Source organism: Phyllobates terribilis, unplaced genomic scaffold (genome assembly GCF_046119375.1).
Source record: "Phyllobates terribilis strain yellow unplaced genomic scaffold, ASM4611937v1 Scaffold_40__1_contigs__length_11209783, whole genome shotgun sequence".
In the NCBI taxonomy this organism is placed as follows: domain Eukaryota; kingdom Metazoa; phylum Chordata; class Amphibia; order Anura; family Dendrobatidae; genus Phyllobates; species Phyllobates terribilis.
Genome location: NW_027362800.1, coordinates 5,346,244 through 5,364,462, shown reverse-complemented (window position 1 = coordinate 5,364,462; position 18,219 = coordinate 5,346,244). Strand labels below are relative to the sequence as shown.

Genomic DNA, 18,219 nt, shown 5'->3' with positions numbered 1-18,219 from the left:
ATTTAATGCCTGCAGACTATAAAAGAGAAACCAACCCAAAAAGTTTGGTTGATTAGTCTGTGGCATTCTTTTAAACTGTTGCTTATGGCGGTCTCTGTGAGCTTCTCAGTGACATTCAGCCATCCAGGTATCCCGCCTGCAGTAGACGGAATGTGGCTATGGAACGCTGGCTGCGCGTGTCATAATAGGCTCTGAGCCTTTATATACCTGCGCACAGCAGCAGCCACCTTCAGTCTGCTGCTGGACAGCCAGCAGCAGCAGCAGGAGAGGTAATTAATCAGCAACCCTCCTGCTAAGGGTAGACAGCTGCTCGTTCCACCCCCCCCCTGCCTTAATTGGTTCTCCTCCCTTCCAACGGTGTTGAGGCGGGTGGGAACAGCCGGGGGTTGAGGGTACTGTGCTAAAAGAGGTGGAGTTATGCAGATCTAAAACGCGTGGATTGCAGCAGCAGCAAGCCGAAAAGTGCAGGCATGTGAGGGATCTAGAGGTTGACAGCATGTCTTCTTAACGGGAGTCCAGGTGGCCATCTCCACAAATGGACTTTTCAGAATCCTTGGGTGGCACCGTAGTCGGAAACCAATTCTGGTTATCGCTTCTCGGCCTTTTGGCTAAGATCAAGTGTAGTATCTGTTCTTATCAGTTTAATATCTGATACGTCCCCTATCTGGGGACCATATATTAAATGGATTTTTAGAACAGGGAGATGGAAAAAGAGCTTGCTCTGTCCACTCCACGCATTGACCTGGTATTGCAGTATCTCCAGGACCGGTGCACCCCTTCTTTAATGCAGTTTCTAAAATCAGAAAGAATTGAATTCAATGCTTTTTGTTCATTTTGCTTGTTTGTCGGATTTTGGGATGGACTCTTTGGCTTTGCTTTTCTTCTCCTCATTGGATTTTTCATGTTAAAAGTTGCAGAAGCCAGATGACAAGCTCATTTTGGTTCAACTTCAGCAACTGTGCATTGCATTGCCATGTAATGTAATGTAATGCAATGCTATCTATCTAGCTCTCCCTCTATACTTCCTTTTGGATAAACAGACATATTAGGCAAGCATTTTGGAGCTTTCACCTAAATAACTACAGGTGGTGAGATAAGCTGCACAATATAATTGACCTTTCAGTATATTGTTGCACACACACCATCTATTTAGCAAATGCCCTTGTTATCAACAGCAGCCTTTTAAACTCACCTGAGCTAACAGGTATGTGAGCTGGTTACTCTGCTGCGCTTAAAATTTCTTTTTTGGTTTGCTACAATGCCTTTTCTGAAACGTTGTCTCCCTCTGCTGGAACACTGACTTCTTTCATTTAATGCCTGCAGACTATAAAAGAGAAACCAACCCAAAAAGTTTGGTTGATTAGTCTGTGGCATTCTTTTAAACTGTTGCTTATGGCGGTCTCTGTGAGCTTCTCAGTGACATTCAGCCATCCAGGTATCCCGCCTGCAGTAGACGGAATGTGGCAATGGAACGCTGGCTGCGCGTGTCATAATAGGCTCTGAGCCTTTATATACCTGCGCACAGCAGCAGCCACCTTCAGTCTGCTGCTGGACAGCCAGCAGCAGCAGCAGCAGGAGAGGTAATTAATCAGCAACCCTCCTGCTAAGGGTAGACAGCTGCTCGTTCCACCCCCCCCCCGCCTTAATTGGTTCTCCTCCCTTCCAACGGTGTTGAGGCGGGTGGGAACAGCCGGGGGTTGAGGGTACTGTGCTAAAAGAGGTGGAGTTATGCAGATCTAAAACGCGTGGATTGCAGCAGCAGCAAGCCGAAAAGTGCAGGCATGTGAGGGATCTAGAGGTTGACAGCATGTCTTCTTAACGGGAGTCCAGGTGGCCATCTCCACAAATGGACTTTTCAGAATCCTTGGGTGGCACCGTAGTCGGAAACCAATTCTGGTTATCGCTTCTCGGCCTTTTGGCTAAGATCAAGTGTAGTATCTGTTCTTATCAGTTTAATATCTGATACGTCCCCTATCTGGGGACCATATATTAAATGGATTTTTAGAACAGGGAGATGGAAAAAGAGCTTGCTCTGTCCACTCCACGCATTGACCTGGTATTGCAGTATCTCCAGGACCGGTGCACCCCTTCTTTAATGCAGTTTCTAAAATCAGAAAGAATTGAATTCAATGCTTTTTGTTCATTTTGCTTGTTTGTCGGATTTTGGGATGGACTCTTTGGCTTTTTCTTTTCTTCTCCTCATTGGATTTTTCATGTTAAAAGTTGCAGAAGCCAGATGACAAGCTCATTTTGGTTCAACTTCAGCAACTGTGCATTGCATTGCCATGTAATGTAATGTAATGCAATGCTATCTATCTAGCTCTCCCTCTATACTTCCTTTTGGATAAACAGACATATTAGGCAAGCATTTTGGAGCTTTCACCTAAATAACTACAGGTGGTGAGATAAGCTGCACAATATAATTGACCTTTCAGTATATTGTTGCACACACACCATCTATTTAGCAAATGCCCTTGTTATCAACAGCAGCCTTTTAAACTCACCTGAGCTAACAGGTATGTGAGCTGGTTACTCTGCTGCGCTTAAAATTTCTTTTTTGGTTTGCTACAATGCCTTTTCTGAAACGTTGTCTCCCTCTGCTGGAACACTGACTTCTTTCATTTAATGCCTGCAGACTATAAAAGAGAAACCAACCCAAAAAGTTTGGTTGATTAGTCTGTGGCATTCTTTTAAACTGTTGCTTATGGCGGTCTCTGTGAGCTTCTCAGTGACATTCAGCCATCCAGGTATCCCGCCTGCAGTAGACGGAATGTGGCAATGGAACGCTGGCTGCGCGTGTCATAATAGGCTCTGAGCCTTTATATACCTGCGCACAGCAGCAGCCACCTTCAGTCTGCTGCTGGACAGCCAGCAGCAGCAGCAGCAGGAGAGGTAATTAATCAGCAACCCTCCTGCTAAGGGTAGACAGCTGCTCGTTCCACCCCCCCCCCCGCCTTAATTGGTTCTCCTCCCTTCCAACGGTGTTGAGGCGGGTGGGAACAGCCGGGGGTTGAGGGTACTGTGCTAAAAGAGGTGGAGTTATGCAGATCTAAAACGCGTGGATTGCAGCAGCAGCAAGCCGAAAAGTGCAGGCATGTGAGGGATCTAGAGGTTGACAGCATGTCTTCTTAACGGGAGTCCAGGTGGCCATCTCCACAAATGGACTTTTCAGAATCCTTGGGTGGCACCGTAGTCGGAAACCAATTCTGGTTATCGCTTCTCGGCCTTTTGGCTAAGATCAAGTGTAGTATCTGTTCTTATCAGTTTAATATCTGATACGTCCCCTATCTGGGGACCATATATTAAATGGATTTTTAGAACAGGGAGATGGAAAAAGAGCTTGCTCTGTCCACTCCACGCATTGACCTGGTATTGCAGTATCTCCAGGACCGGTGCACCCCTTCTTTAATGCAGTTTCTAAAATCAGAAAGAATTGAATTCAATGCTTTTTGTTCATTTTGCTTGTTTGTCGGATTTTGGGATGGACTCTTTGGCTTTGCTTTTCTTCTCCTCATTGGATTTTTCATGTTAAAAGTTGCAGAAGCCAGATGACAAGCTCATTTTGGTTCAACTTCAGCAACTGTGCATTGCATTGCCATGTAATGTAATGTAATGCAATGCTATCTATCTAGCTCTCCCTCTATACTTCCTTTTGGATAAACAGACATATTAGGCAAGCATTTTGGAGCTTTCACCTAAATAACTACAGGTGGTGAGATAAGCTGCACAATATAATTGACCTTTCAGTATATTGTTGCACACACACCATCTATTTAGCAAATGCCCTTGTTATCAACAGCAGCCTTTTAAACTCACCTGAGCTAACAGGTATGTGAGCTGGTTACTCTGCTGCGCTTAAAATTTCTTTTTTGGTTTGCTACAATGCCTTTTATGAAACGTTGTCTCCCTCTGCTGGAACACTGACTTCTTTCATTTAATGCCTGCAGACTATAAAAGAGAAACCAACCCAAAAAGTTTGGTTGATTAGTCTGTGGCATTCTTTTAAACTGTTGCTTATGGCGGTCTCTGTGAGCTTCTCAGTGACATTCAGCCATCCAGGTATCCCGCCTGCAGTAGACGGAATGTGGCAATGGAACGCTGGCTGCGCGTGTCATAATAGGCTCTGAGCCTTTATATACCTGCGCACAGCAGCAGCCACCTTCAGTCTGCTGCTGGACAGCCAGCAGCAGCAGCAGCAGGAGAGGTAATTAATCAGCAACCCTCCTGCTAAGGGTAGACAGCTGCTCGTTCCACCCCCCCCCCCCGCCTTAATTGGTTCTCCTCCCTTCCAACGGTGTTGAGGCGGGTGGGAACAGCCGGGGGTTGAGGGTACTGTGCTAAAAGAGGTGGAGTTATGCAGATCTAAAACGCGTGGATTGCAGCAGCAGCAAGCCGAAAAGTGCAGGCATGTGAGGGATCTAGAGGTTGACAGCATGTCTTCTTAACGGGAGTCCAGGTGGCCATCTCCACAAATGGACTTTTCAGAATCCTTGGGTGGCACCGTAGTCGGAAACCAATTCTGGTTATCGCTTCTCGGCCTTTTGGCTAAGATCAAGTGTAGTATCTGTTCTTATCAGTTTAATATCTGATACGTCCCCTATCTGGGGACCATATATTAAATGGATTTTTAGAACAGGGAGATGGAAAAAGAGCATGCTCTGTCCACTCCACGCATTGACCTGGTATTGCAGTATCTCCAGGACCGGTGCACCCCTTCTTTAATGCAGTTTCTAAAATCAGAAAGAATTGAATTCAATGCTTTTTGTTCATTTTGCTTGTTTGTCGGATTTTGGGATGGACTCTTTGGCTTTGCTTTTCTTCTCCTCATTGGATTTTTCATGTTAAAAGTTGCAGAAGCCAGATGACAAGCTCATTTTGGTTCAACTTCAGCAACTGTGCATTGCATTGCCATGTAATGTAATGTAATGCAATGCTATCTATCTAGCTCTCCCTCTATACTTCCTTTTGGATAAACAGACATATTAGGCAAGCATTTTGGAGCTTTCACCTAAATAACTACAGGTGGTGAGATAAGCTGCACAATATAATTGACCTTTCAGTATATTGTTGCACACACACCATCTATTTAGCAAATGCCCTTGTTATCAACAGCAGCCTTTTAAACTCACCTGAGCTAACAGGTATGTGAGCTGGTTACTCTGCTGCGCTTAAAATTTCTTTTTTGGTTTGCTACAATGCCTTTTCTGAAACGTTGTCTCCCTCTGCTGGAACACTGACTTCTTTCATTTAATGCCTGCAGACTATAAAAGAGAAACCAACCCAAAAAGTTTGGTTGATTAGTCTGTGGCATTCTTTTAAACTGTTGCTTATGGCGGTCTCTGTGAGCTTCTCAGTGACATTCAGCCATCCAGGTATCCCGCCTGCAGTAGACGGAATGTGGCAATGGAACGCTGGCTGCGCGTGTCATAATAGGCTCTGAGCCTTTATATACCTGCGCACAGCAGCAGCCACCTTCAGTCTGCTGCTGGACAGCCAGCAGCAGCAGCAGCAGGAGAGGTAATTAATCAGCAACCCTCCTGCTAAGGGTAGACAGCTGCTCGTTCCACCCCCCCCCCGCCTTAATTGGTTCTCCTCCCTTCCAACGGTGTTGAGGCGGGTGGGAACAGCCGGGTGTTGAGGGTACTGTGCTAAAAGAGGTGGAGTTATGCAGATCTAAAACGCGTGGATTGCAGCAGCAGCAAGCCGAAAAGTGCAGGCATGTGAGGGATCTAGAGGTTGACAGCATGTCTTCTTAACGGGAGTCCAGGTGGCCATCTCCACAAATGGACTTTTCAGAATCCTTGGGTGGCACCGTAGTCGGAAACCAATTCTGGTTATCGCTTCTCGGCCTTTTGGCTAAGATCAAGTGTAGTATCTGTTCTTATCAGTTTAATATCTGATACGTCCCCTATCTGGGGACCATATATTAAATGGATTTTTAGAACAGGGAGATGGAAAAAGAGCTTGCTCTGTCCACTCCACGCATTGACCTGGTATTGCAGTATCTCCAGGACCGGTGCACCCCTTCTTTAATGCAGTTTCTAAAATCAGAAAGAATTGAATTCAATGCTTTTTGTTCATTTTGCTTGTTTGTCGGATTTTGGGATGGACTCTTTGGCTTTGCTTTTCTTCTCCTCATTGGATTTTTCATGTTAAAAGTTGCAGAAGCCAGATGACAAGCTCATTTTGGTTCAACTTCAGCAACTGTGCATTGCATTGCCATGTAATGTAATGTAATGCAATGCTATCTATCTAGCTCTCCCTCTATACTTCCTTTTGGATAAACAGACATATTAGGCAAGCATTTTGGAGCTTTCACCTAAATAACTACAGGTGGTGAGATAAGCTGCACAATATAATTGACCTTTCAGTATATTGTTGCACACACACCATCTATTTAGCAAATGCCCTTGTTATCAACAGCAGCCTTTTAAACTCACCTGAGCTAACAGGTATGTGACCTGGTTACTCTGCTGCGCTTAAAATTTCTTTTTTGGTTTGCTACAATGCCTTTTCTGAAACGTTGTCTCCCTCTGCTGGAACACTGACTTCTTTCATTTAATGCCTGCAGACTATAAAAGAGAAACCAACCCAAAAAGTTTGGTTGATTAGTCTGTGGCATTCTTTTAAACTGTTGCTTATGGCGGTCTCTGTGAGCTTCTCAGTGACATTCAGCCATCCAGGTATCCCGCCTGCAGTAGACGGAATGTGGCAATGGAACGCTGGCTGCGCGTGTCATAATAGGCTCTGAGCCTTTATATACCTGCGCACAGCAGCAGCCACCTTCAGTCTGCTGCTGGACAGCCAGCAGCAGCAGCAGCAGGAGAGGTAATTAATCAGCAACCCTCCTGCTAAGGGTAGACAGCTGCTCGTTCCACCCCCCCCCCGCCTTAATTGGTTCTCCTCCCTTCCAACGGTGTTGAGGCGGGTGGGAACAGCCGGGAGTTGAGGGTACTGTGCTAAAAGAGGTGGAGTTATGCAGATCTAAAACGCGTGGATTGCAGCAGCAGCAAGCCGAAAAGTGCAGGCATGTGAGGGATCTAGAGGTTGACAGCATGTCTTCTTAACGGGAGTCCAGGTGGCCATCTCCACAAATGGACTTTTCAGAATCCTTGGGTGGCACCGTAGTCGGAAACCAATTCTGGTTATCGCTTCTCGGCCTTTTGGCTAAGATCAAGTGTAGTATCTTTCGAAAAGGCGGTTTTGGATGTTGGCCGCCCTAGTAGATTGATATATTATGCACACTGGGGTTTAGGCGCTTGTTAGTACGCCAGGTGGCTAATATAGTCATCTGGTGGAAAGCATGGCCCCCCAGGATCGACGCCATTGGGCCGGGGAAGATCGAAAGCCCGAAGTGTGAAGTGCCCCAGGAGTGGTGACCCTGGGGTGCCTTAACTCACTGGGATTGGGAACCCCACTTGAGTTTATGGCACATTTGCACAAGCACTTCAAATTTTCTTTCTTCGCACACACCCTTATTCCGGGCCTTCTGGCCTTAGGATGGGGAATTTTTCAATTCCCGGTCGAAGGTCCGGGCAGTATTATACTGTGAAACCTTCACTATTTATTTAATTTCTTTGTCACTGTGTGTCCACTTATTCACGTGTGTCACGTCCTACTAGGATTTTGTCGGGATGCGGTTCCCTTACGGGTTCCTCTCTTGGCAGGTCTAGGGGGGGAGTGTGTGGCCATCAGGTTCCGCTCCCCCCTGAACCCCCCTGGCTCTCCTCTTTCGGGAAGAGATCGATGTTGGCTCCCCTCTTCCGGGAGGGGAGCACAGTCTTTTGGCTCCCAGTGCCTTGCTCGGGTGAGAACTCGGGCAGGTATTGGGGGTAAGATTGGGTCGCCTCTGGTTTCGGCTGGAGGTGGCTATTTGTCCCTGTTCCTCGCTGTGGCCTTCTGGCTCGGAGGGACGGGGAATGGTTTGGGGGACCCTTCTCCTTTTGGAGAGGGTTTCAAGAAGACCAGCATCCAAGTGCACTTTTTTTGTGGCACTTGTCACTTTTTTAAGCGCACTCGGGTTTTGTACACGAATTCGGGCTTTCGAAAAAAAAAAAATCTGTTCTTATCAGTTTAATATCTGATACGTCCCCTATCTGGGGACCATATATTAAATGGATTTTTAGAACAGGGAGATGGAAAAAGAGCTTGCTCTGTCCACTCCACGCATTGACCTGGTATTGCAGTATCTCCAGGACCGGTGCACCCCTTCTTTAATGCAGTTTCTAAAATCAGAAAGAATTGAATTCAATGCTTTTTGTTCATTTTGCTTGTTTGTCGGATTTTGGGATGGACTCTTTGGCTTTGCTTTTCTTCTCCTCATTGGATTTTTCATGTTAAAAGTTGCAGAAGCCAGATGACAAGCTCATTTTGGTTCAACTTCAGCAACTGTGCATTGCATTGCCATGTAATGTAATGTAATGCAATGCTATCTATCTAGCTCTCCCTCTATACTTCCTTTTGGATAAACAGACATATTAGGCAAGCATTTTGGAGCTTTCACCTAAATAACTACAGGTGGTGAGATAAGCTGCACAATATAATTGACCTTTCAGTATATTGTTGCACACACACCATCTATTTAGCAAATGCCCTTGTTATCAACAGCAGCCTTTTAAACTCACCTGAGCTAACAGGTATGTGAGCTGGTTACTCTGCTGCGCTTAAAATTTCTTTTTTGGTTTGCTACAATGCCTTTTCTGAAACGTTGTCTCCCTCTGCTGGAACACTGACTTCTTTCATTTAATGCCTGCAGACTATAAAAGAGAAACCAACCCAAAAAGTTTGGTTGATTAGTCTGTGGCATTCTTTTAAACTGTTGCTTATGGCGGTCTCTGTGAGCTTCTCAGTGACATTCAGCCATCCAAGTATCCCGCCTGCAGTAGACGGAATGTGGCAATGGAACGCTGGCTGCGCGTGTCATAATAGGCTCTGAGCCTTTATATACCTGCGCACAGCAGCAGCCACCTTCAGTCTGCTGCTGGACAGCCAGCAGCAGCAGCAGCAGGAGAGGTAATTAATCAGCAACCCTCCTGCTAAGGGTAGACAACTGCTCGTTCCACCCCCCCCCCTGCCTTAATTGGTTCTCCTCCCTTCCAACGGTGTTGAGGCGGGTGGGAACAGCCGGGGGTTGAGGGTACTGTGCTAAAAGAGGTGGAGTTATGCAGATCTAAAACGCGTGGATTGCAGCAGCAGCAAGCCGAAAAGTGCAGGCATGTGAGGGATCTAGAGGTTGACAGCATGTCTTCTTAACGGGAGTCCAGGTGGCCATCTCCACAAATGGACTTTTCAGAATCCTTGGGTGGCACCGTAGTCGGAAACCAATTCTGGTTATCGCTTCTCGGCCTTTTGGCTACGATCAAGTGCTTTATTGCAGGAGATTGTAGTTGAAGGGTACTCGGGTACCCCTCTCCTTGGCCTGGCAGGATCGTCCACTTTGGTGGACTTAACCTGCTTGCTGCTATTAGGGAGAGGGCTTAGTCCCAGGGTAACGTGTTGCGATCCCCCAGCTTCCAGGTGTCTTTCGCTGCAAGAACACTGGGAGCGCAGATTGCAAGCGGCTGCAATTTGCAACCTTGTTGCGGTTTCCATGGAGGTTGACCCTAACCTCGTGCCTCTTTATGCGAGGCTAAAAAACTCTATCCGAGTTCACTTCACGGCGGGTGGCTCGGATATGAGGAAATTAGGGTATGTAGTCCAGGACGTGCTCAGGAACCTTCTTGGCGTGCAGAGGAATGAAATTCTGTCCATCCAGGATTATCCTAGAAGAGGTGACTATGACATCACATTCACCGGAGAAGGTATTTTCAGAGATGTTCTAGAAAAGTTAAAAAAAGTTGAAAATAATCCTGTTCTGAAAGGGATACAAATTGTTGAGCACGTCCTGGATGAGGTAAGACTTGTTGTCGTAAAAGTATTTTCGCCTTTTGTTTCTGCTCCAGAAATTATGTCATTTTTAGCAATTTATTTTAAAAGTGTTAAATGTATTGGGAAGATACTTAATGAATATAACATATGGACATCTAAGTGGAAATTTCTTGTGAAGTGTATAAGAGATCCAAATACACCAGGTGGTATACGGCTTCCCCCTGCCCGTTTTAAAATTGGACAAACAAATGGGGATTTCTTCTTTTCTGGGATGCCAGTATATTGCAGAAATTGTGGGCGCTATGGTCATTCAAAAGAAAACTGTAATGTATCATGTAGAAATTGTGCTAGTGAAGAACATGAGACAAAAGAATGCCCTAAGGAAAAGAAATGTAGTTTTTGCCAGACTCCAGGTCACTTTTATTTTTCTTGCCCTCACAGATTTCGGGAAGATGAGCAAAAGGGAAAGTCCAAGACGTCCGACCAAGGACCAAAAGATCAGACCACCCCTCAGGAGGAGGAACAACAACCTGGAGCCTCTGGAGACAATAAGGGCGTACCAAATAGTGAAATGTCTCCAGAGTCTATGACAGGTAAAATACCAAATCCCAAAACCTGGCTGCAGGACCTGCGAGAGTCCAAAAGGAGGGCTGAGAAGGAGCAGAAGGGCACTACTGGTAAGGTCAAAAGGGACCGGCAAAAGGCCGACGCAGAAGCCCATGCCCAGTCTGGGTCTCCTAGGGCTGAGGGCGCTGAGTGGATAAAGGTGGGTCCGAAGAAAAAGAAAAAGGGTGGTTCGGAGGAGGCAGCAGGAGGTGAACAGATGGACACTTCTTCAGAAGGGGACGTGGACGCTGGACCCTCAGGGGTTTCGGTCTCCGCTGCTACAGGTGGGGACCGGGATCTTGCTGCCTCTGAAGAGTCAGAGGCTCTGCCTTGTGCGCAACCTCCTCCTATAGGACGACCTTCTACAGGTCAAACAGGGGCGGCGGAACCCCTCGGGGACCCACCTGATGAGGAACTGCATGGCCAGCCAATGGAGACCCAGCGGGTTCTGCCAGCCAGCCCTCCGAGCTATGCCAGTGTAGCGTCGGGTTTATATAAATGTGGTAATCTTTCCTCCTCCACGGAGACTCTCGTGACGATACTATCAGATGAGGAGGGAGGCGCAAGCCCAGTGGTCTGATCAGGTTCATCGGACAGGTAAATCCGTTGCTCTTAGTTACCTAAGTAAAATTTCTACATTTTCTAATGATGGCTGAACTCAAAGGTATTTCCCTCAACGTGAGAGGCATAAAATCTAACACGAGAAGAACTGCTCTTTTTAATTTTTTTACGTGTTTTACTGCATCTGTATTTTTTCTGCAAGAATGTAATATCCCACATGAAATGTCATATCAAAAATATAAAGATGAGTGGAAGTGTGGGCCATCTGTCTGGTCCGGATCGAATGCTGCAGGATCAGCGGGTGTAGCCATACTTTTTAAAGGGAACGTTTTAATTGATTTTATTCAGGAAATTTTACCAGGTCGTATTTTATTAGTGAAAGCTTTTATTGATGGTATTAGATGGCAGTTTTTAAATTTTTATGGATCCCCAGAGAAAAATGAAAGAGCCGAAATGCTTGATCTTTTACCATTATTTATTAATAACTCTGAACCTTTTATCTTAGCAGGGGATTTTAATTGTGTTTTAAAAGGTGAAAACCGGCGCTCCAGCTCTGTAAGCAGGAACTACGATAAAACCTCAGGTATGCTACATGATATAGTCAAAGATGCTAAATTGATAGACATATATAAAGAGTGTCATAATGACAGCACAGAGGACGCCGGTTTCACTTGGAGCAATGCTAATTGTAGCTCTAGGATTGATTTTATTTTTGGTTCAGATAAAACAATACCTGCCAAATGTGAAGTTTTAACTAATATATTTTCAGACCATAAACTTTTATCCTTTACCATAAAAGTAAATGACAACAAAAAATGTGGTAAGAAAAGCTGGAAAATGAACGTATCCCTTTTAACCGACCCGCAGATTTTATCAGATTTTATTGAGTTTTATAGGAAATGTAGAAAAGGGAAAAAAACAAATGAGACTATGAGTGTATGGTGGGATAGAATGAAAGTAAAAATAAAAGACTTTTTTATTAAAAAGAGTATATGTAGAGCCAAAGAAAAATATGAAGAATATAGAATTTTAAATACCCGCCTACAAACATTATTTAAGCTCAGAGACAATGGGATAGATGTACAACTTGATATTTCAAACTTAAAAGAAGAGATTTCAAAATGGCTAGAACAAAAAGGAAAAGAGATAATTTTTCGTTCTAGAGTACAACATATAGAAGAAAATGAAAAGTGTTCCAGATATTTTTTTAGGAAAAATAAAAAAGAAAAAGTGATAATTGACCATATAGATGGTGAGAATAATATAAAAAATATGCTGGGTAAAGTAGAGGTTTTTTTTTCTAATCTTTTTCATGGAAAAAATATAGATAATAAATTAATGGATGATTCGCTGAAAGGACTAACGGCTGTTTTAGATCCCGCATCCCAAGAGTTTTTATCCCAAGTTTTAACGGAACAAGAAGTATTAAAAACTATTAAAAGTTTTAAAACTGGAAAGGTCCCTGGTCCTGATGGCATCCCAATAGAATTTTATGTATGTTTTTATGATATTTTAAAAGATGATTTGTTTTATTTGTTTACTGAGGTTTTTAATAATAAGGTTTTATTAAATTCCTGGAAGAAAGGTGAAGTCTCCCTCCTATACAAAAAAGGCGATAAATCAAAATTAGAAAACTGGAGACCAATAACACTTTTAAATTGTGACTATAAAATAATGGCTAAAATTTGTGCAAATCGTCTAAAAGAAGTCATCAGCAAAGTTATTCATTCTAATCAAGTGTGTGGGGTGCCGGGGCGCAGTATATGGGACAATCTGAATTTAGTGAAAGACTGTATTGAGGATGTGAAAGACAGAAAGGGGAAAATGGCGATTTTATCTATTGATTTTGAAAAAGCATTTGACCGTGTCTCACACTTTTATCTTTTTAAAGTTTTAGAGAAAATGGGCATACCAGAAGGGTTTTTACTATCGCTTAAAGCATTTTACAAGGATTGTACAAGTAAGATTTTAGTGAATGGTTTTAAGACACAAGAGGTATTTTTACGGTCAGGGGTGAAACAGGGATGCCCTCTGTCCCCCCTACTGTTTATCTGTGCACTGGAACCAATGTTATGTGCAATACGCCAAAATAAACAGATATGCGGTGTCCCTCTGCCTGGAAGCGGTGGTTTGGAGGCCAAGGTTGTAGGTTACATGGATGACGTGGCGGTCTTGTGTACAGATGCACCATCACTTACGGCCACTCTCCATCAAGTGCAATCCTTTTGTCTAGCTTCTGGTTTTAAAATCAATTTTAATAAGTGTAACATTTTAAGTGTTGGGGGGATGATTTTACGTGATGTACCAATTAATGTCTCCGAATCCATTTCCATTTTAGGTATATCATTCACTGAAAATAATGATGGTTATAATAGTTGGGAAACAGTTACACAGAAAGTAAATACGAAAATATGTATGTGGAACATGAGGAGACTTACAATGGAGGGTAAAGTATTGGTTTTAAAGATGGTGATTTTACCTCTTTTATTGTATCTTAGCATGGTTTTCCCCCCGCCTGTTAATGTTTTAAAAAAGATAACCAAAGCCTGTTTTACCTTCTTTTGGAACTCAAAAATGGAAAAGCTGAAAAGAGAAATCATGATGAAATCAAAAGTAAAAGGTGGTAAAGATTTTCCAGATTTTAATAGGTTTCTTTTAATCCATCTGTTCGTTTACTGTTTTAATGCCCTTTTTAAGAATCACTATTGGTCCTTTTTTATGCGTTTTAATACAGGATTTTTTATGAGAAAGTTTGGATGGTATGAAGTTAATATATCTGCGCCCCATGCTTTTAATTTGTCGACGCATTATGAGATTTTAAGGAAAATAGTGTCCGATTTTAATTTAGGGACTAAGAAAATAGAGGAATTAAGAAATAGTAAGAAACTAATTAAAGAAATACGTAAAAGTGAGGAAATATGTAATGTTGACAGATATGATGATGACAAATCTATGTCTATCTGGAAAATGATTAACGTTTTTTATCTTTTTAATGAACAGAGAGATCTGGCTTGGAGTTGCATGCACCGCTGTCTTCCTTGCCGGGCATTCCAATACAGAAGAGGATTTGTGAGGTCTGCCATCTGCCCAAGAGCCGGATGCCAAGAAGAGGAAACGGTGGAACATCTATTATGGACATGTAATTTTGCAAAGGATTTCTGGAGAAGACTGCTCCCCCTACTGGAAAGGGTGGCAGACCTCAAGGACTTTACATATAAAACTGTGCTATACGGACTTATGGAATGCCCCACAATGGACCAGTACACAATGGCTTGGAAGACAGTGAACTGCGCCAAGTCATCTCTCTGGAAAGCGCGCAACATTGCTATTTTTAAACAAGATGTTTTATCAGTGAATGATGTTTTAAGTTTATGTTTATGTGAAATGTATACTTATTATTTAATTGACAAAAAGAAGAATGTACATATTTCCAAAAAATGGCTTGTTGACCAAAGGAACCTAATTATTTAAAATCTTTGTATTTTTTTGTTTTGTAAATTTCATTTGTCTTTTAACGTTTGGTATTTGTCTAATTATGCTTGTAATTTGTTAAAGTTTTAATAAACGGTTTTATCCCTCTGCAGGGGATAGCCAAATTAAAAAAAAATCTGTTCTTATCAGTTTAATATCTGATACGTCCCCTATCTGGGGACCATATATTAAATGGATTTTTAGAACAGGGAGATGGAAAAAGAGCTTGCTCTGTCCACTCCACGCATTGACCTGGTATTGCAGTATCTCCAGGACCGGTGCACCCCTTCTTTAATGCAGTTTCTAAAATCAGAAAGAATTGAATTCAATGCTTTTTGTTCATTTTGCTTGTTTGTCGGATTTTGGGATGGACTCTTTGGCTTTGCTTTTCTTCTCCTCATTGGATTTTTCATGTTAAAAGTTGCAGAAGCCAGATGACAAGCTCATTTTGGTTCAACTTCAGCAACTGTGCATTGCATTGCCATGTAATGTAATGTAATGCAATGCTATCTATCTAGCTCTCCCTCTATAATTCCTTTTGGATAAACAGACATATTAGGCAAGCATTTTGGAGCTTTCACCTAAATAACTACAGGTGGTGAGATAAGCTGCACAATATAATTGACCTTTCAGTATATTGTTGCACACACACCATCTATTTAGCAAATGCCCTTGTTATCAACAGCAGCCTTTTAAACTCACCTGAGCTAACAGGTATGTGAGCTGGTTACTCTGCTGCGCTTAAAATTTCTTTTTTGGTTTGCTACAATGCCTTTTCTGAAACGTTGTCTCCCTCTGCTGGAACACTGACTTCTTTCATTTAATGCCTGCAGACTATAAAAGAGAAACCAACCCAAAAAGTTTGGTTGATTAGTCTGTGGCATTCTTTTAAACTGTTGCTTATGGCGGTCTCTGTGAGCTTCTCAGTGACATTCAGCCATCCAGGTATCCCGCCTGCAGTAGACGGAATGTGGCAATGGAACGCTGGCTGCGCGTGTCATAATAGGCTCTGAGCCTTTATATACCTGCGCACAGCAGCAGCCACCTTCAGTCTGCTGCTGGACAGCCAGCAGCAGCAGCAGCAGGAGAGGTAATTAATCAGCAACCCTCCTGCTAAGGGTAGACAGCTGCTCGTTCCACCCCCCCCCCCCCGCCTTAATTGGTTCTCCTCCCTTCCAACGGTGTTGAGGCGGGTGGGAACAGCCGGGGGTTGAGGGTACTGTGCTAAAAGAGGTGGAGTTATGCAGATCTAAAACGCGTGGATTGCAGCAGCAGCAAGCCGAAAAGTGCAGGCATGTGAGGGATCTAGAGGTTGACAGCATGTCTTCTTAACGGGAGTCCAGGTGGCCATCTCCACAAATGGACTTTTCAGAATCCTTGGGTGGCACCGTAGTCGGAAACCAATTCTGGTTATCGCTTCTCGGCCTTTTGGCTAAGATCAAGTGTAGTATCTGTTCTTATCAGTTTAATATCTGATACGTCCCCTATCTGGGGACCATATATTAAATGGATTTTTAGAACAGGGAGATGGAAAAAGAGCTTGCTCTGTCCACTCCACGCATTGACCTGGTATTGCAGTATCTCCAGGACCGGTGCACCCCTTCTTTAATGCAGTTTCTAAAATCAGAAAGAATTGAATTCAATGCTTTTTGTTCATTTTGCTTGTTTGTCGGATTTTGGGATGGACTCTTTGGCTTTGCTTTTCTTCTCCTCATTGGATTTTTCATGTTAAAAGTTGCAGAAGCCAGATGACAAGCTCATTTTGGTTCAACTTCAGCAACTGTGCATTGCATTGCCATGTAATGTAATGTAATGCAATGCTATCTATCTAGCTCTCCCTCTATACTTCCTTTTGGATAAACAGACATATTAGGCAAGCATTTTGGAGCTTTCACCTAAATAACTACAGGTGGTGAGATAAGCTGCACAATATAATTGACCTTTCAGTATATTGTTGCACACACACCATCTATTTAGCAAATGCCCTTGTTATCAACAGCAGCCTTTTAAACTCACCTGAGCTAACAGGTATGTGAGCTGGTTACTCTGCTGCGCTTAAAATTTCTTTTTTGGTTTGCTACAATGCCTTTTCTGAAACGTTGTCTCCCTCTGCTGGAACACTGACTTCTTTCATTTAATGCCTGCAGACTATAAAAGAGAAACCAACCCAAAAAGTTTGGTTGATTAGTCTGTGGCATTCTTTTAAACTGTTGCTTATGGCGGTCTCTGTGAGCTTCTCAGTGACATTCAGCCATCCAGGTATCCCGCCTGCAGTAGACGGAATGTGGCAATGGAACGCTGGCTGCGCGTGTCATAATAGGCTCTGAGCCTTTATATACCTGCGCACAGCAGCAGCCACCTTCAGTCTGCTGCTGGACAGCCAGCAGCAGCAGCAGCAGGAGAGGTAATTAATCAGCAACCCTCCTGCTAAGGGTAGACAGCTGCTCGTTCCACCCCCCACCCCCGCCTTAATTGGTTCTCCTCCCTTCCAACGGTGTTGAGGCGGGTGGGAACAGCCGGGGGTTGAGGGTACTGTGCTAAAAGAGGTGGAGTTATGCAGATCTAAAACGCGTGGATTGCAGCAGCAGCAAGCCGAAAAGTGCAGGCATGTGAGGGATCTAGAGGTTGACAGCATGTCTTCTTAACGGGAGTCCAGGTGGCCATCTCCACAAATGGACTTTTCAGAATCCTTGGGTGGCACCGTAGTCGGAAACCAATTCTGGTTATCGCTTCTCGGCCTTTTGGCTAAGATCAAGTGTAGTATCTGTTCTTATCAGTTTAATATCTGATACGTCCCCTATCTGGGGACCATATATTAAATGGATTTTTAGAACAGGGAGATGGAAAAAGAGCTTGCTCTGTCCACTCCACGCATTGACCTGGTATTGCAGTATCTCCAGGACCGGTGCACCCCTTCTTTAATGCAGTTTCTAAAATCAGAAAGAATTGAATTCAATGCTTTTTGTTCATTTTGCTTGTTTGTCGGATTTTGGGATGGACTCTTTGGCTTTGCTTTTCTTCTCCTCATTGGATTTTTCATGTTAAAAGTTGCAGAAGCCAGATGACAAGCTCATTTTGGTTCAACTTCAGCAACTGTGCATTGCATTGCCATGTAATGTAATGTAATGCAATGCTATCTATCTAGCTCTCCTTCTATACTTCCTTTTGGATAAACAGACATATTAGGCAAGCATTTTGGAGCTTTCACCTAAATAACTACAGGTGGTGAGATAAGCTGCACAATATAATTGACCTTTCAGTATATTGTTGCACACACACCATCTATTTAGCAAATGCCCTTGTTATCAACAGCAGCCTTTTAAACTCACCTGAGCTAACAGGTATGTGAGCTGGTTACTCTGCTGCGCTTAAAATTTCTTTTTTGGTTTGCTACAATGCCTTTTCTGAAACGTTGTCTCCCTCTGCTGGAACACTGACTTCTTTCATTTAATGCCTGCAGACTATAAAAGAGAAACCAACCCAAAAAGTTTGGTTGATTAGTCTGTGGCATTCTTTTAAACTGTTGCTTATGGCGGTCTCTGTGAGCTTCTCAGTGACATTCAGCCATCCAGGTATCCCGCCTGCAGTAGACGGAATGTGGCAATGGAACGCTGGCTGCGCGTGTCATAATAGGCTCTGAGCCTTTATATACCTGCGCTCAGCAGCAGCCACCTTCAGTCTGCTGCTGGACAGCCAGCAGCAGCAGCAGCAGGA

At 43.6% G+C, this 18,219-nt stretch overlaps 9 non-coding genes and 1 pseudogene across 9 annotated transcripts; all 10 read left to right on the top strand.

Annotated features, from left to right (window-relative positions):
- Positions 1-588: 588 nt before the first annotated feature.
- LOC141187919 (U2 spliceosomal RNA) lies at positions 589-779 on the top strand. The gene has a single exon (XR_012262059.1). It is a non-coding gene; the product is annotated as a U2 spliceosomal RNA (small nuclear RNA).
- A 1,120-nt stretch (positions 780-1,899) lies between these two features.
- On the top strand, positions 1,900-2,090 carry LOC141187918 (U2 spliceosomal RNA). Its single transcript, XR_012262058.1, has one exon. It is a non-coding gene; the product is annotated as a U2 spliceosomal RNA (small nuclear RNA).
- Positions 2,091-3,212: 1,122 nt separating this feature from the next.
- On the top strand, positions 3,213-3,403 carry LOC141187917 (U2 spliceosomal RNA). Its single transcript, XR_012262057.1, has one exon. It is a non-coding gene; the product is annotated as a U2 spliceosomal RNA (small nuclear RNA).
- Positions 3,404-4,525: 1,122 nt separating this feature from the next.
- Positions 4,526-4,716, top strand: LOC141184481 (U2 spliceosomal RNA). Its single transcript, XR_012259232.1, has one exon. It is a non-coding gene; the product is annotated as a U2 spliceosomal RNA (small nuclear RNA).
- Positions 4,717-5,836: 1,120 nt separating this feature from the next.
- On the top strand, positions 5,837-6,027 carry LOC141187914 (U2 spliceosomal RNA). The gene has a single exon (XR_012262055.1). It is a non-coding gene; the product is annotated as a U2 spliceosomal RNA (small nuclear RNA).
- Positions 6,028-7,147: 1,120 nt separating this feature from the next.
- LOC141186307 (U2 spliceosomal RNA) lies at positions 7,148-7,239 on the top strand (annotated as a pseudogene).
- A 790-nt stretch (positions 7,240-8,029) lies between these two features.
- On the top strand, positions 8,030-8,211 carry LOC141185864 (U2 spliceosomal RNA). Its single transcript, XR_012260462.1, has one exon. It is a non-coding gene; the product is annotated as a U2 spliceosomal RNA (small nuclear RNA).
- A 6,395-nt stretch (positions 8,212-14,606) lies between these two features.
- LOC141185811 (U2 spliceosomal RNA) lies at positions 14,607-14,794 on the top strand. Its single transcript, XR_012260424.1, has one exon. It is a non-coding gene; the product is annotated as a U2 spliceosomal RNA (small nuclear RNA).
- A 1,123-nt stretch (positions 14,795-15,917) lies between these two features.
- On the top strand, positions 15,918-16,108 carry LOC141187913 (U2 spliceosomal RNA). The gene has a single exon (XR_012262054.1). It is a non-coding gene; the product is annotated as a U2 spliceosomal RNA (small nuclear RNA).
- A 1,122-nt stretch (positions 16,109-17,230) lies between these two features.
- LOC141187912 (U2 spliceosomal RNA) lies at positions 17,231-17,421 on the top strand. The gene has a single exon (XR_012262053.1). It is a non-coding gene; the product is annotated as a U2 spliceosomal RNA (small nuclear RNA).
- Positions 17,422-18,219: the final 798 nt, after the last annotated feature.